This window comes from Quercus suber, unplaced genomic scaffold, assembly GCF_002906115.3.
Source record: "Quercus suber isolate HL8 unplaced genomic scaffold, Cork oak 2.0 scaffold_37, whole genome shotgun sequence".
In the NCBI taxonomy this organism is placed as follows: Eukaryota; Viridiplantae; Streptophyta; class Magnoliopsida; order Fagales; family Fagaceae; genus Quercus; species Quercus suber.
In genome coordinates this window covers 1,972,442-1,979,278 of record NW_027069502.1, presented here as the reverse complement: position 1 = coordinate 1,979,278, position 6,837 = coordinate 1,972,442, and positions in this window count along the sequence as shown.

Genomic DNA, 6,837 nt, shown 5'->3' with positions numbered 1-6,837 from the left:
TTAGCAACTAAAACAGTGGAATCAACCTTAGCAAAAAAGGCATTAGGCACTAATCTTTGTGTCTCTTCTTGAACTAGCTAGGAGTAAACCTTACTAAGAGATGGAATAGGGTCCATAAGCAAGACTTGAGACCTAACTTGGGAGAAAGAATCATTCAATCCCATTAAAAATTTTGTGATAGACTCTCTCACTTGCAAATCAGTAAGCCTCTCATTAATATTGAAAATACATTTACCACAAGTGCAAGAAGGAAATGGACTAAGGTTCTGCAATTGATCCCAAAACACCTTCAACTGGGTAAAGAAGTCAGTGACAGACATCTCACCTTGATGAAGCTTTGCTATGTACTTTTGAAGATTGAAAACTCTAGGTCCATTGGTCTGAGCAAAACGATTCTTCAAGTCATTCCAGATTTCTAGGGCAGTGTCTTCATAAATTATGCTTGCTTGGAGATTTGGTGAGACTGAATTGGCTAGCCATGTGTCAACCATGTTGTCACATCTTATCTAAGCTTGCACATTCGAAGGAGTTGATACCAATGGTAATGAGAGAGTCAAAGTCCCATCAATGAACCCTAATTTATTATTGGTGAGTAAAACTTTTCTCACTGCACGAGCCAAAGCTGCATAATTTTCTCCACCTATCACTAGCTGTGTGACAAGAACTAAACTTGGATTCTCTGCGTGATGCAAGAACAGAGGGTCATACATTGGAGAGTCTTGTGAAGAAGAGGAAGATGTATTCACAAATGTGGAGACATCTGTAGAACCATTTGCATTCGTAGCAGAAGCCATAGATGGCAAATGAAGAATGAATTTCCCAAGGACAGAATTTTCTCAAGAATAGAGAAAGATTTTCTCGGGAAAATTGAGAAAGGAAAAACTAAAATTGAAAGAAATGCAAAACCCTACAGGAATTTGGGAATTTGCTCTGATACCATATCACAAAATCAAGAATTGAAAACTGTATATTTCATTAATTAGCAAACTGATTACAGAAACTATATATATATACTACTCTGTACAGGTGTAAACACGAAAATAACCAACTACCTAACCTTCCCACGTGTTAATAATCAAGTAAGTATCTAATCACACTAAACTACAGGTCGTATGGTCATTGTACTTCACTTATGCTTCTCTATCGTTTATGCTCTAATATAGATTCAACTGCTCTTTGAACAGTGTTGTGACCCTTTATGTTGCTAGCTTCTACCTTGCTCTTGCTACTGATCTTGGCAACTTCATCTAAACTCTAATAATCACCTATGAAAACATTAAACATCACACCTTTGCATTTCTCTCCTTTATATTTGAATTCTCCAGAGCTCTAAATTTTCTTCTTCCTTTTTGCTGAATAATGACTTTATTGCTTAACCCAAACAGGGGAGAAACAAAAAAATCTGGCTTGGCTCTATTTCTAGTTATGACCTGAATATCAGAATATCAGAAGTTGACAAATTAGAGATGGGAATCAATTCAGACAAATTTACAAAAGCTGCCCACTGGACTACAAGATGGGCTAAAGAATTGCCCTCTCTAGAAACAAAAGAAAATAATACACTTTCAAAAAACTTTACAAAATACAAAATATCATAAATAAGGGAAGGTAATTCAATCTTCTTAATGCTTGATTTAGATGCTACCATGTGTGATGTGTCAATGAAATGTCATGATCTTTTGATAGTGTTAGAATATAGCAAGAAATTATACATTATAATATAAATACATAAATACAGTAGCTACCCTGATTTTGTAATGCCATGAGCTACTACAATTTTAGAATTATCATACTAAAGTCTAATATATTTTTATATATACCATTTACTTAAGTATAATGTGAAACCAATTAAACTTTTCCTTATGGATGCAAATCATCAAACTAAATCACTTTAATTTTCTTACTTCCAATCTCTCTACATAATTTTGTTTAAACAACTAAATTCATGAAATTTGACAATAAAGTTATCATCAAGACCCACATGACAAGAAAGTGGGCATGTGAATGTGAAAACTTGACATAACATTGATGTTGCTTAAGCTTTGCAACACTACCAAGTACCAACAAGCAAACAACATTTTGATTGATACATTTTTTTTTTTTTTTTTTGAGAAGACATGTTATTAGCAAACTTTACTACAATCTCAGAAAAATCATTCAAACTACACTTAACTTCAAGAACTTCATAAGAATTCACTTGATGCACCCGTAGATAATCACTTCCTTGTTTTTGTTTTACTCAGAGCTCTATTTATAATTACATGGAAGGGAACATCACCTTATATGTAGTATGTAGTAGTAAAATATTCCTATAAATGTTCAATACCAATTTCTCCTTAGACAACTTCATAAGTTTTTTTACCCAAATGCAGACAAGAAAAATACATATAAAAGCCGTATAAACTAGCCCCTATAGTGTTGGAATATAGCAAGAAATTATACATTATGATATAAATACATAGATATGGTAGCTACCCTGAATTTGTAATGCCACGAGTTACTACGATTTTAGAGTTATCATACTTAAGTCTAATGTATTCCTATATATATATATATATATTCTATACTTATGTCTAATATGGCACCGATTAAGCTTTTCCTTACGGATGCAAATTCTTTCAAACTGAATCACTTTAATTCTCTTATTTCCAATCTCTCTCTACATCATTTTGTTTAAACAACTAAATACATGAAATTTGACAAAAGTTATCAAGACCCACATGACAAGATAAGTCATGTTTCCTTTCGGCATGTGAATGTGAAAACTTGACATAACATTGATGTTGCTAATAAACTTGCAACACTACCTGGTACCAACAAGCAAACAACATTTTAATAGATGCAATTTTTTTTTTTTTTTTTTTGAGAAGGCATTTTGTTATATAGCAAACTTTATAAAGTGTGATTTGTTAACTTTTAAATATAAATCTAAAAAAGTAATTAAGAAAGTTGATTATTGGTAATGCTTTGTTACATTAGTTTATGAGTTCTTCATGACAAAATTGGTAATGCCTTTAAAATATTTTGGAAGCAAATATTAAAAGTAATTTGTTAAATCAATCATTTATCATATCATTTCCATACACGTGGCTAACAACAAATGGTAAAAGACGACCTTTACTTTATTGATTTGCGGTTGATGGAAATTGCTTAACCCACTTTTAGCAAATCACCAATTGGATCCAACTAATTTGATCTTCTAAATCTCAAGGCAGTTTATGTGAACCATATATCTAGTAAAAGCAAAAAAATGATCATAGACTTGCATAGTTGCATTGAAAACACTGTTTGGGCTTCAAGGTTGGGCCAAGTGGAAAACCAGAGGCAATTCATATTGTTGTGGAAGTCCAATCCCCTGCTCCATCTGCCCCATACAAACAAGGCATACCCAACAAAGAATGGTCAGGCATTAATAACCACTAATTAAGTTTCAATAACCTTAAAGCACTGAGAGATCAAACAATATTCTGGATACAATAAGAATAGAATAGGTAGATCTAGATACTGTATTCAAAATTATGAACACATAGCTATGTGTAGGTCTTATTGCTTTTTTTCTTTTTTTAGCTTTCTCCTTTTTCTTTTTCATTTTTTTCATTTAATATGCTTATTAGTGGCCATGGTTTGCTTTGAGGTTAGAACTAGTGCTTGGCTGCCCCCACTAGAAAGTGGCAACGTTGCATGGTCAACATTGTATGGTCAACATTGTAATGTACAATTACTTCAGATTAAAAGGTTTAGTGTTGTACACCAACCTTTTTTTAGCTAAAAAAAGACTGTTGTACACCAGCTGTTTAAGACTGAAGAAAAAAATGTTTATAACAAAAAAAAAATTATTGCATCATGTGTGTTATTAATTGTTAAACAATGTTAGTTTAAAGAGAAACCCTTTAAACTCTTCATATATCTAATAATTAGATTACATGTTCTTAATGTTTTTAATATGTATGTCAAATTTCGTTCAAATTGGATGTTATTTTCTATTCGATCAATAAACTTATTTTTTATGTATAATTTTAGACCACAAAAACTTGAAATTTAATCATTTGATTGATAACATAACAATTGATCTTTGATTTTTTTTTTGAAATTTTACAAGCATACAAAATATAATAAGAACAAGCAATCAATCCAACAATTAGATTTTCAAAATCCACGCACAACAAAAAAACTTTTTCTTAATTATTTGTTGTGCTAGTTTTTTGAGCTAAAAAATAATAATCTTTTAGGAAAAAAAAAAGCCCTTGTCTGTTAAGCTTTACAAAATAGCTTTAAGCTCCCAAAAGCTCCACAAGGAAAATTCAAATTTGGAACTAAAAGAAGAATTTACAGTTCATCCTTCAAAATCTAGAGCTGTAAAATATTATTTGCTACAATTCACCAAACACTTAAAACACTAAAAAGAATTTTAGTTAAAACTTCTAGATAGCAAGAACTCTACCACTTAGATCTAAGAAAAACCATTCAATCTATACACTTAACTTCAAGAAATTCATAAGAAGGCACTCTTCTCCGATTATAGTGTGGCAATCCCAAGCAAAGGATCACTTGATGCACTTGTAGATAATCACTTCCATGTTTTTGTTTTACTCAAAGCTCTATTTATAATTACATGGAAAGGACATCACCTTATATTTAGTATGTAGTTGTACAATATTCCTATATATATACATGTTCAATATCAATTTCTCCTTAGACAACTTCATATTTTTTTACCCAAATGCAAACAAGAAAGATACATACAAAAGCTGTATAAACTAGGCCCTATAGTTTTTTGTTCAAGTCGTACTCATATACTGGCAATTTAAAGAGACTGAATGTCAGTCATGTCCTAAAAAAGCATAGCAAATCATGGTAAGATTTTTTTTTTTTTTTTTTTTTTTGAGAAAGTGGTAAGATTATTTGATTGGCCATGCATGTGATGATGCCTTGTGGAGCCCTATTTGGTCCCACCAATATTACAATGGTTGGTACTCACACCAACCCAATATTGAGCAAAGAATTTATATAAATATATATATATATATATATATGTTTTGAATCTTTTGATTAAATGTGATAGCAAAGAATTTATATAAATATATATATATATATATATATGTTTTGAATCTTTTGATTAAATGTGAATTTTGAAAATTTAATAATTAAATTATATATTCTTATTATATTCTTCATGTTTGTAAAATTTTAAGAAAATTAAAAATTAATAACTATGCTATTAATGACATGTTTATATTTCTAGTTTTTGTGGTAAAAAATTATGCATAAAAAATAAAATTTATTAATTAAATAGTAAATAATACCCGATTTGAACGAAATTTTACATTTGTTTTAAGAACATATAAAACTTACAATCCAACAATTTGATTTTCAAAATTCACATTTAATTAAAAAAAAAAGTTTGAAAGATTTATCTCTAAATTAATTTTGAAAATCTAATAATTAGATTAGATATTATATATTTTTTTTGAGCAAAGAATTGTACTTGGTTTTTGAGACCCGTGTATTCATGTAAAAAATGCATGCACCCTTAAAAAAGCACTTGACCATAAGAAAGTAAAAAACACATTGCAGATTTGACACATGCATGTACAATTACCAATGGTTTAGGGATCCTTAATCACAAGGACAATATGGTACTGATCTCATGGGCACAGGTTAATAATTCAACAAAAGTATATTAAGAAGTTCAATGTATTCAATTAGGATTTTGACTGAGGAAATATATATGTTGTAAACCCTATTTGTTTCTAATAATGAAAAATTTGTCATCATTCTTGTGGATGTAGACATACTTTTTAACCATGTAAAATTCTATATATTGTGATGTTTTTTTCTCCATGTTTTATTCGTTGTTTTTCACTGAAGTGCTAAGATCGGTTATCTTTGTTTAATCAAGTAATCAAATTCTGTCTCCAATTATATATATATATATATATATATTTGTTCCTGGTAGCCAATAGAGAATCATAGATAATGGATGTAGGACCTGTACCACTGAAAGTGTCTTATCATAAATTTTCAGTCATATTGTTAGGGACATTGGTGCCTATTTATGTATTGTGCCTGTGGACCATCACTATGGTGTCTTCAACTACTGCCATGAATGAGAATAATTCCCAACATGTTATGGGATAAGATTTCCATGTTATTGGTTGAAAATGAAAATAATAGAGTCCTTTTGCACTGTTTGAATCGACATTTTCTGGAATTAAACTTTATTTGCTAATATGAATTTATGATTGTTTGAGTTCAGAAAGTCAATTACAAAAGCTCAATTATTCAAGAAATTTCTGGAAATGCTTTATCATTCAAGAAATCCTTGCAAAAGTTTAGTCTTATTTTCAAACAAAAAGATATCTTTAATGTGAATCCAAAGTCCAAACTGCATAAAATAGACCTTGTATGGTGTAAAGAAAAAGCAAATCAAACTCATTTATATTTTAATTTGATGATAAAAAATTATTATTATGAAACGGATGCCATTACTTCAAGTTTAGCATATCTTTGAAATAAATTCTGATATACTTCAAATTTAATATTGCTAGATAGAGCTCTCTATACTATAGAGGGGCATTCTGAGCATTTAGAAGACAAAACTAGCTTTGGCTTAAAGTTCTTTGTGTGAGCTTGTGCTTAAATTCTCTCTATATATGCATTCTAAAAATAATTCTAAAGGTTTTTAAGAATACATCTTTGATGCTTGAATTGCAAGACTATTTCCAGAATGTCATTATTAGTGAATTTTATCAATTCAAAGCGAAAATTGATCAATTACTTATTTTTTCAGCTTAAAGTTATTTGTTTCCGATATTCGTTCAGCAATGACAAGATTAC